Genomic DNA, 12,114 nt, shown 5'->3' with positions numbered 1-12,114 from the left:
CTCTGGTTTTCTTCTCTTCATTTCCCACTGTCCTTCTCTCTTTTAGATTATTTGAATATTTCAAAATGTTTTAATTTACCTCTTGGCTTTTGGGGTTCTATTTCTTTGTGTTATTTTCTATTGATTGATCTAGGGAATACAATGTATGTATCTAATCTTTCACAGTCTACTTAGGATTAAAATTGTACCATGTCATATACACGTAGAAACGTAGCGAAAGGCCCCGTAGCAAACTGTTGATGACGTCATCAAGTAGCTGTTCGAACTGGAAATCTCAGATTTATTTGTTTTTCTCATAAGCATCATTCGCCCTTCATCAACTTCTATTGAACATTCTTCAGAATTGACTGTTGTATGTCCCATGTGTCTCCTTGACACCTTCTCTACCAAGTCAAGGTCCTCACTATCGTTTGGGTAGCTTCTTGTAACTGCCGTGAATACAATTTACCTGCCTCCCAAACTTAAACCGGAGTGCTTCTGCACAGTATAGTGGAGTTGTTTAAAACCCTAATCTAGAGGTGCCTGGGTGGCTCAGTTGGTTAAGTATCTGACTTCGGTTCAAGTCAGGATCTCGTTGTCTGTGAGTTGGAGCCCCGCATCAGGCTCTGTCTGACAGCTCAGAGCCTGGAGCCTGCTTTGCATTCTGTGTCTCCCTCTCTTTCTGCCCCTCCTCTGCTTGTTCTCTCTCTCTCTCTCTCTCTCTCAAAAATAAATAAACATTAAAAAACCCCAAACCCCCTAATCTCATCAGGATTTCCCTTTTTTGACATATATTGATCAGAGCGTCTTTCCTGACTTCTTTTTACCTTAACATTTTTATGACTTTTTGTACCTTAAATTGGTTCCAAAACATTTTTTTACCCTACACTGTGTTGCCTTTCTTTGTCTTGTTTTGTCTTCCCCTCTCCTTGACTTGTAGTGGATCATTTTGAGTTCCCCGAATGCATCCTGGACAATCATATTCCTATACCTTTGTTCTTCATGAGTTTTAGAATATCGGCGCTGGGTTTATTTTCCTTGGTCGATTGTAGATTAAGTAGGGTGTTTGTGATGATTTCAATAAAATATATTGGACATGACGCTGCTGGTAGGGAACATAATTGCGTATTATAACACCTTACTGCTACATGACAATAAAATTTAACTTATATCTTTTGACCTCCTGTTCTTTCCTAAAATAAAATGTTCTTAAGACTGACAACTGTATATTTCACCAAAATCAAACTAGTAAATTATTCCTGCTTAACAGATTGTGGTCCTCAACAAAGAGCATAAAATGTGTTTAGCTTAATCAACTATTATTGGAAATGAGAATAATTTTCGAATCGCTCCAAAGGAAAACAAACCAAACAAACTTGTAAATACGCACTTGGCACAGAAATTCAGCTTAATTGAACTAAATTTTTAAAGAGAGAGAGTGAAAGGGAGCTGGAGTGAGAAGCATGCTTGATGAAGGCTAGAAAATCTACATGTCAGCAATAATAAACTTGTTATTTAATAAGGTTAATAATAGATAAAGTCCCCTAAAGATGAATTGTTATCACAGTTGACGACCGTTTTATTAAAATGTTAATGGCCTGAGGCAAAAGCAAACTGTTCTCTTAATCTGCCAGAAGAACTGCTTTTTCAGGAATTATCATACCCCACAGCACATGGGATTTGAGCAAGCCATAATAAGCATATTTGAAACTTGGGCGAGACACAGCTCCTGAGATCTTAACTCAACTTGACTCAACTATGGATGTGTTTCCTGTGCTCATGCATGGTCAGACTTCTTCCTCTTAGTCGTCAAATATATGGCACTGAATTTTACACAGGGAAATCTATTGAAAGAAGTTCCTGTAGATTAATCTTGTTTTTCTTTTCAAGGTTGAGGGAAATAACTAGTGAGATTTTTTTTTTCTCCTTCCCTCACCTCTGTGCACATAATAAGCGAGCAAGCCAAGGGCATTTTCCAGTAAATGCAATTGCCTGCATCATACAATGCACCTTTTCCATAATGGCTGGAATAAAAATAAAAGTATGCAACAGCACCTTCAAGGACAATCAAGTGAGTCAACCCAAAGCTGACTGTGTGTGAATGTGATGGATTGCATTGTGATTTGTTTGGACCCATAATCAGAACCCCAAAAGACCTCTGCCAGATAATGCTGTATTTCTACCAAGGTAATATTAGCTCAGATCACAAAAGAAACAGAGTTCAAATCCAATTCTTTCTTATCGACATTTTTCACAGATTTTTTTTCTTATGTAACTACACATATATGCAGTGTATATCAGTGAAAATAAAATTGGAAATCATAAATACACCTCACTGTTGACTACAGTATTGTGTCTCTGAAAGAGGAGCGATAAGAAGTATTAGGGGTCTTTTAAGTGACTTTAGGGGGCTGGTGACTTTAGGAGGTGGCATTGAGAGGTGTGGAAAATGGTCCTAATAGGGCAAGGGCAGCATAGATTGAGGACAGAGAGGGCCTGGGATCTGCCTGATCTAGGGAGGTCTAGTGAGTGCCAACCATGTACCCATGCTAGAGTTTAAACACAGAAATCCAGTAAAAAAGAGAAGCAAAAACTGTCATTAAGGCCAAATGTGAAGAAAATATGGAAAATCTCCCCCTGCCCCCGGCCAAATGCAAGACTCAGGGAGGAGTAAGTACTCTATAATTAGTATTAGCAAATTGGACTGTGGTGTCTGATCCCATTCTATGCTTCGTATGGACTGAAGTAAGGGCTGGGCAGCAAACGGTTGGAAGCCGTATGTGTTTTCAATGACTATGACAATGACCTATATTTTCTTTCTGGTTTTTTAAAAAAATGTTAATGTTTATTTATTTTTGAGAGACAGAGGGAGACAGAGCGTGAGTGGGGGAGGAGCAGAAAGAGAGGGGGACACAGAATCTGAAGCAGGCTCCAGGCTCTGAGCTGTCGGCACAGAGCCCGACCCTGGGCTCGAACCCATGAACTGTGAGATCATGATCTGAGCTGAAGTCAGATGCTTAACCAATGAGCCACCCAAGTGCCCCTATATTTTCAAGGACAATATCTTTATTGTTGATTTTCTGGCTGTAAAACTAGTGCCTTGTTTAAAAAAAATATTCAGAGTCTGGTTACGTGCTTTTCTCATAGAATAGTATTTCATGAATACTATACATAAATGAATAGTATTTCATGAATATGTTTCCATGTTAATAAAGTATATCTTTACATACTGGGTTAAAAAGAAAAATCCAACCATGGTGTTTTTCAGCATCTACCAGCAAAAGGCAAAATTTCCACCCTTCCTTCCTCTCTCCTTTTTTCTCTTCCTCTCTCCCCTTTTTTTCTCCTGTTGGAATTATGATGTTTTAATTTAAACACCCATATTGTTGTTTGTTTAGTTTGTATTTTGCTTGCTCTTTTGGAAGCTATAAATATATATTTTATTTGGATATTTTGGTAAGACTTGTGAAAAAAATTATTTGAAGTTGTAAATACAAAATTGTTTAAAGGAAAGCACCACAAATGCTCACATACCCATTAACCAAAAATAAACCAAGTAATAAAATCTACTGATAGAGTTAAAGCCTCTTTATTGCTAGAACCCTCTTTGTATACAGTTGCTTAGTATGCCACAATTCATTTATCCATTCTTTCTACCATCTGTTTGGTATTTGGGTTATATCCTCCACTGTTTAGTGTTTGCTTATAGAGCTGCTAGAAATTTTCTTTTTTGTGTATTCCGTCAGTCTTTTAAATTGTACTCTTTCTGATTGATTTGTGTGTATTTTCTTGAGGTTTTGTTTCCCTCACACATAATGACATTGAGATCATATTCTTGAATTTTTGACCATTTGAATATTTTGCTTGTGTAATTTGCTAATTAAAAAGCATTGGGTTGCTTAATTTTAGAAATTTAAACCTACCCCCCTCCTACCCTCCCGGGGTGCCTGGGTGGCTCAGTCGGTTAAGTGTCAGACCGCTGCTCAGGTCCCAGTCTCATGGTTTGTGAGTTTGAGCCCCATGTGGGACTCACTGCTGTTGTCACAGAGCCCACTTTGGATCCTCTGCCCCCTCTCTCTCTGCCCCACCCCAACTCTCACATGCTCTTTCTCTGTCTCTCTGTCTCTCAAAAATAAACATGTTTTTACTTTTTTTTCTTTTTTAAGATATATTTTATTTATTTATTTATTTTTTTAATTTTAATTTTAATTTTTTAAAATTTACATCCAAATTAGTTAGCATCTAGTGCAACAATGATTTCAGGAGTAGATTCCTTAGTGGCCCTTACCCATTTAGCCCATCCCCCCTCCCACAACCCCTCCGGTTGTTCTCCATATTTATGAGTCTCCTCTGTTTTGTCCCCATCCCTGTTTTTATATTATTTTTGTTTCCCTTCCCTTATGTTCATCTGCTTTGTCTCTTAAAGTCCTCATATGAGTGAAGTCATATGATTTTTGTGTTTCTCTGACTGGGTAATTTCACTTAGCATAATACCCTCCAGTTCCATCCACGTAGTTGCAAATGGCAAGATTTCATTCCTTTTGATTGCTGAGTAATACTCCATTGTATATATATACTACATCTTCTTTATCCATTCATCCATCGATGGACATTTGGGCTCTTTCCATACCTTGGCTATTGTTTTGTTTGTTTGTTTGTTTTTTGTTTTTTAAAAAATTTTTTTCACTTCATTTTTTATTTTTTAAAATTTACATCCAAATTAGCATATAGTAAAGCAATGATTTCAGGAGTAGATTCCTTAATGCCCCTTACCATTTAGCTCATTCCCCCTCCCACAATCCCTCCAGCAACCCTCAGTTTGTTCTCCATGTTGATGAGTCTCTTCTGTTTTGTTCCCCTCCCTGTTTTCATATTATTTTTTCCCCTTCCCTTATATTCATCTGTTTTGTCTCTTAAAGTCCTCATATGAGTGAAGTCATATGATTTTTGTCTTTCTCTGACTGGCTAATTTCACTTAGCATAATACCCTCCAGTTCCATCCATGTAGTTGCAAATGGCAAGATTTCATTCTTTTTGATTGCCAAGTAATACTCCATTGTATATATATACCACTTCTTTATCCATTCATCCATCGATGGATATTTGGGCTCTTTCCATACTTTGGCTATTGTTGATAGTGCTGCTATAAACATGGGGGTGCATGTGTCCCTTTGAAACAGCACACCTGTATCCCGTGGATAAATGCCTAGTAGTGCAATGGCTGGGTCATAGGGTAATTCAATTTTAAGTTTTTTGAGGAACCTCCATACTGTTTTTCCAGAGTGGCTGCACCAGCTTGCATTGCCACCAATAATGCAAAAGAGATCCTCTTTCTCCGCATCCTCGCCAACATCTGTTGTTGCCTGAGTTGTTAATGTTTGCCATTCTGACAGGTGTGAGGTGGTATCTCATTGTGGTTTTGATTTGTCTTTCCCTGATGATGACTGATGTTGAGCATTTTTTCATGTGTCAGTTGGCTATCTGAATGTCTTCTTTGGAGAAGTGCTTATTCATGTCTTTTGCCCATTTCTTCACTGGATTATTTATTTTTTGGGTGTTGAGTTTGATAAGTTCTTTATAGATTTTGGATACTAACCCTTTATCTGACATCTCATTTACAAATGTCTTCTCCCATTGTGTCAGTTGCCTTTTAGTTTTGCTGATTGTTCCCTTCGCTGTGCAAAAGCTTTTTATTTTGACGAGGTCCCAGTAGTTCATTTTTGCTTTTGTTTCCTTTGCCTCCAGAGACGTGTTGAGTAAGAAGTTGCTGTGGCCAAGATCAAAGCGGTTTTTGCTTGCTTTCTCCTCGAGGATTTTTATGGCTTCCTGTCTTACATTTAGGTCTTTCATCTATTTTTAGTTTAAGAAATAAACATTTTTTAAAAAAAAGAAATTGATTTGAAGCCTTATTTATATATTGAAAAGCAAAAATTTACATTCTATCTAGTAAACTTTCTAAATTTTCAAATTAATGCCAGTAGTTTTTCTATAGAGTTCTGTGTATTTTATCTAAGTTTTATTTTTTCTTCTCTTTCTTTTTCCTACCCCCCCCCCCCCGTTTTTAAACTAGCTATTATTTCTAATCAAATTCCAAATAGATGTAATGATCTAGATCTGAGAGGGAAATTTTTCTGTATTTCACCATTAAACATGGTGCTCATTGTTTATATCATTTAGCTATCCCTATTCAAGTTAAGGGAGTTTCCTCCCATCTCCATACCCCCAGTTTAGTAAGAGTTTTATATGAATGGGCAATTACTTTAAGTAACTTTTTATTAAAATGTAATGAATATACACAAAAGTGAAACAATTATAAGGATACAACTTAAATGTACTAATAAACCCACATATCACTAAGACTTGGAATCATCTGTTATTTTTATTTTGGTATTATAGTGGTTGTGAAGAAGTTATGTAGTTTAGTTTGCATCTTCTTATTGAATGATGAAGTTAAACACAGGTTTTCTATGCTTATTGACCGTTTGCATATCCTCGGTATGTAAAGAGAGATTTTTGCCCATTTTTCTGTTTGGTTTCATGAGTTTCCCTTATTGGTTTGTAGGTATTCTTTATTTATTCTCGTTATTAGTCCTTTTCAGATATAGGTATCAAAAATTTCTACCTCCACCCTGTGTCTTGCCTTTATGTTTTCGTTATGGTTTCTTTTGATAAATAGCCATATTTTATTTTATAGTTATCTAATTTTTTAAATTTATGGTTATTAATTTTGAGTTCTGTTTTAGTTGACACCAGCATCGTGAGATTTTCTCCTAAGTTCCCTTTTAAACCCCTACCCCTTTTTTAAACTTTTCACATTTAGACCTACAATCTATCTGGAATTTAATTTTTTGTGTGAAATGAGATAATAGTCAAAACATTTCCCCCATATTGATATCCAGTTAATCTAGCACCATTTATTAAGAAGACAATCCACAGCCTATTGGTCTGTATGCTCACCTTTGTCATAATATCAGGCGACCATATATGTGTAGGTTTGTCTTTATTCTGTCTCATTGGTCTATTGTACTTGCTACTTACTATGCCAATATCAAGTGTTCTTAATTATAACTTAAGAATAAATGTTGTTATCTTGTAAAGTCCTCCTGCTTTGTCTTTCCTTTTCAATACTGTCTTTCCTATTTCAAAACAAAATACTAAGTACTTTGTTTTCTTTTTTTAATTTCAGAATATAACTATCAATTTAGCAAAAAACCCTATTGAAATTTTGAATGATTACATTTATTTATTTATTTATTTAAAAAAATTTTTTTTTCAACGTTTATTTATTTTTGGGACAGAGAGAGACAGAGCATGAACGGGGGAGGGGCAGAGAGAGAGGGAGACACAGAATCAGAAACAGGCTCCAGGCTCTGAGCCATCAGCCCAGAGCCTGATGCGGGGCTCGAACTCACGGACCGCGAGATCGTGACCTGGCTGAAGTCGGACGCTTAACCGACTGCGCCACCCAGGCGCCCCTTGAATGCTTACATTTAATCTATGAACAGTGTGGCTAGAATTGATGACTTTGCAATACCAGGAAATCAAATATTTATAAAGCAAGAGAAAATACAGACAGTAGAAACAGGTATATGGGAGTTGAAGTCATGAGAATGTTCACCATGGATTTATATCTATTAAGATTCATATGTTCAAGAAAATAAAACATAAGGTGGAGAATTTGAGTAGAAAACCGGAAGCTTTAAAAAGTATTAAAAGAAGGGGCACCTGGGTGGCTCAGTCGGTTAAGCATATGACTTTGACTCAGGTCATGATCTCATGACTCGTGAGTTTGAGCCCCACATCAGGCTCTGTGCTGACAGCTCAGAGCCTGGAGCCTGCTTTGGATTCTGTGTCTCCCTCTCTCTCTACCCCTCCCCTGCTCGCTCTCTGTCTCTCACTCTCAAAAATGAATAAACATTGAAAATATTATTAAGTATTAAATCAAAAGGAAATAATAGAAATTTAAAACTACAATAACTAAAATTAAAATGTAATGTCCACACAGAAGCTCTGCTGGGGAAAAAAAAAAAAAAGCTCAAACTGAAGCTCTGAAGAAAAGGATAGAAAATCCTGAAGCCTGCTTTGGATTCTGGGTCTCCCTTTCTTTCTGCCCCTGCCCCATTCACACTCTTGTCTCTCTCTCTCTCTCTCTCTCTCAAAAATAAACATTAAAAAAATTATAGTTTTCTCCCCTCCTTGGCATACAAGAACATCTTATTTCTTCTTCCTTTGAAATTAGCCATGAACATGTGACTTGCTTTGGCCAGTGAAATATGAATGGAAGTGACATATGTCCTGGTTAGAACCAATTAAGAACTGCTATAATATTTTCTGTGATCTCTTTTCCCCTGCTTTCGTATTTGTGGAATCGTGCTGATACACAGTAATCTAAAGATCAAAGCAGCCAGAATACTGAGAAACGGAGAAGTAACTTGGATTGTTGCTCAGACCCAGAAAAATAAATTCTGTTGGGTTAAACCACTGAAAATTTGAAATTGTTTATCACTATCACTGTAGCATAATATAGCCTCAGTAAAACAGTTACATATGCAGTTTGTTTTAAACCTTAGATATCATATTATGTCTCTATACGAATGCTTCCTTCAACCCCATGTCCATGAATATTCACACTCTGGGTCATCTTCCAAAAGTAACTCCTATCTCATCGCCATCAATGAAATCTTTTTTCTCTTTACCCAGGGATCTTCATTTTCTGATCTTTAACAACACTGTGAGTTCTATGAAATTTATCAACTAAGAATGTTTATTATTAAAATGTTCTCTAATTACTTCCTTAAAATTTTTTTTGTTTTATTTATTTTAGAGAGAGCGAGAGAGCGAGCATGTGTTCCTACGCATGAGTTGGGGAGGGACACAGGGAGAGAGACAGAATCTCAAGTAGATTCAGTGCTCAGCATGCAGCCCAACACGGGGCTCAATCCCACAACCCTCGGACCATGACCTGAGCTGAAATCAAGAGTTGGACACTCAACCAACCCAGGTGCCCCAGTTCTCTAAGTACTTTCTATGTGACAATCTAAAGACTTGGATTACACCTGGCCAGCCTCTGGGATGAGGTGACACTTGCCTGTGACTCTGAATGGGGAGGTGGCAGGGAGTGAAACGTGGGTGAGGACTGGGGTTTTGCAGTCCCCTGAGGATGAGGCCGGCATAAGGGACCACCAGCTCTTGGGGCAACCAGGTTTTTCATCCCAGCCTCCCCTCCCTGGTCCCCAGAGAATGCCAGCGCTCCAAGCCTCAGGCGTGATTCCATTCTCTGAGCTGCCCTTAACTTGAGGGATCCCGGCCCATCCTCTCTATGCCCCTCCACTAGGACCTGCACATAGTATACGCTGAAGTCATGTCGTGCACCCTTTGGGCTCCAACTACACCCCTGCTTAGGAAAAGAATAAGGAAGGTGCGTATTTAAAAAGTTTACAGTTTTCAAATATCCAGGAGAGCGCAGAATATAGTCAGTTATAAATGTGTTATAAATGAACGAATGAATACATGGTGAGCAATTCATAGTGACTTAATCTATAGCACTTTGTACAAAAATTGGCTAGCGCACCCCTTTTCTCTACTTCTTTTAAAAAATTTGTTAATGGTTTTATTTATTTTTGAGAGAGAGAGAGAGAGAGAGAGAGGGCATGAGCAGAGGAGGGGCAGAGAGAGAGAGGGAGACACAGAATCTGAAGCAGGCTCCAGGCTCTGAGCTGTCAGCACAGAGCCTGATGTGGGACTCGAACTCAAGGATCGCGAGATCATGACCTGAGCCGAAGTTGGACATTTAACTGACTGAGGCATCCCAAGCACCCCTCTATTTCTTATAAACAATTTTCCATTATCTAAAAGTTGGATTTCCTGTATTAATCTAGTTCTCTTTCATCAGGATTGAGGTGGTCTGTGTAGAAAATTAGAGTGTCCACTAAAATGTCACAGTAGTAATTCTGAATAGAAGCATAAGGGGAAGAGCTCTGTAGATCATATGCGCAGGGCAAGGCCCTTACCCTGTAATATTCTATTTTGGGGAGCCCATAGCCTTTTGAAAGGTGACAAGGAACATTCACTGAAACCTTCTGGACTCTAAATCTTGTGCTAATGAACTCCTTTACATGAATTAACTAACTTCAACTTCTTAACAACCCTGTAATATGTATGTATTACTGTACTCCTTCTGTAAGAGAAGGATATAATGTTTAAAGTAATTTGAAAACTTGTCTAAATTCAAAAGTCATGAAACTTAAATCTGAGATCTTGTCTAAAAACCCAGATTTATTTTCACATACATCTGAATCATCTAGGGGTCTTGTTACAAATTCAGATTCTCACAGGGCACCTGGGTGGCTCAGTCGGTTAAGTGTCCGACTTCAGCTCAGGTCATGATCTCGCAGTTTGTGAGTTTGAGCTCCGCATCAGGCTCTGTGCTGACCGCTCGGAGCCTGGAGCCTGCTTCAGATTCTGTGCCTCCCTCTCTCTCTGCCCTTCCTCTGCTCACACTCCGTCTCTCTCTCTCAAAAATAAATGAACATTAAAAAAATTTGTTTTTAATTTCAGATTCTGAATCGGGGCGGAGTGCAAAATACTGCATTGTCAAAAACCTCTGGAGGTGACCCCAAAGCTTTAGGTCCAAGGACCCCATTAGGAGCAGAAAGCAGTTTACAGAATTAATAAAATGTTTGGAATGCTAAGTAGCATTTCTGTTAGAGTCCTAAACAAAAATTATAAAATATATAAAGTAAATGTGTTGAGTACATACAGTTGTTATATTTAAAAACTCAGGTGTTTTCCCATAATTTTTGAATTGTCTTTACGATTCTAGGGGTTAACTTCTCTAACAAGTCAATGTTTGCTTAATCACTGCAAGTCATGGATTTTTTTTCTTTTTCTGGTGCATCAATGGAGATTCACCTCTTAATTTTCCATCATTGACCTAATTAGGAATGATCATTTTCCAAAATAAAAGTAAGAAGGAATTTTTAAAAAGGACCAAGTTTAGTAACTCAGCAATTATTACAGCACGAACTATAGGGGGAAGGAACGTATCCCTTAAAAGAAATATTTTACCTTGAACTTCTTACAAGTTGCTGTTACATATTGCCTAGGGATCACTTTTGAGTTGAGAAAGTAGTATTTTTATATATAGTAACCCGAGCATCACCCTGACCCCTATTCCTCACAGCTAAATAAACGGCAAAGCATGTGGTCTTTGGTGTTCCGTCGGCAGGAGCATTAGGATAAGAATTCCTACTATGAACAGCGTGTTATCCTTTTTGCCACTATCTACTGATTAAACCTCCAAGGCCCTTTCAAACCGACAGGAAAAGCACACACAAGGCGTTCTATGGGATATGCATGGCAGGGAAGGACAGGGAGTTCTTGAATTCTACATTTTGTGAATGCCTGACTTTCATCCTTAAAGCATGTGGGTCTCTTCTTTTGGATGTAGCACAGGACTGTGCTGCTAGGAAAGCTTCTAGCAATAAAGGAAACACCAGGTGCATGCTGTAACTAGAACTCAGGGGAAATTATTAGACTCTAGCATCTGAGGCAGTTGAGGGTCGGGACCAGGGCTAAATGGAAGGGGGCTTGGAGTCGATTAGCAAACAAACAGCTTAAACCTATTGGGTCACAGGTGGCAGGAAGCATCTATTATCAGCAAAGGGAAGCTATGTATCACAGGGGGAACACTCACAAGTGGAATCTGTGATACTCTTTCTCAGGTCGGGAAGTGTCTTGTGGAGGTTAGAGAGAACAGAAGATACGCATTGTTCGCATGCAAATGATGAAATGTTAACCACAAATCTTGATCAGACTCCCCAGAGTGCCAGTGGATTCGAACACAAGAAATATGCTTTAGAAACCTCCATCATTTAATGTCATGAACCAGGTTGGGTGTGCTGGTGGAGATCTGGGTATGAGGATTCCTGATTCCTGGAGAGAATAACCATTTTTTAAGGGTGTCTGCCTGGTGGAAAAACATTTCCTGAGAGCTCGCTTATCTAGATTCATGATTTTTGAGGTTTCTCTGCTCAAAAGTCCTGATCAGCCAGGTGTGATTTCTAGAAGGGGTTACTTTACTGGGAGTTAAGGAGAAAGACAATGTATTACTGGATAACACCTTGATGTTCTCTC

The sequence above is a fragment of the Leopardus geoffroyi genome, chromosome B2, assembly GCF_018350155.1.
Source record: "Leopardus geoffroyi isolate Oge1 chromosome B2, O.geoffroyi_Oge1_pat1.0, whole genome shotgun sequence".
Classification (NCBI taxonomy): Eukaryota; Metazoa; Chordata; class Mammalia; order Carnivora; family Felidae; genus Leopardus; species Leopardus geoffroyi.
Note: the sequence above shows the minus strand (reverse complement) of the source record.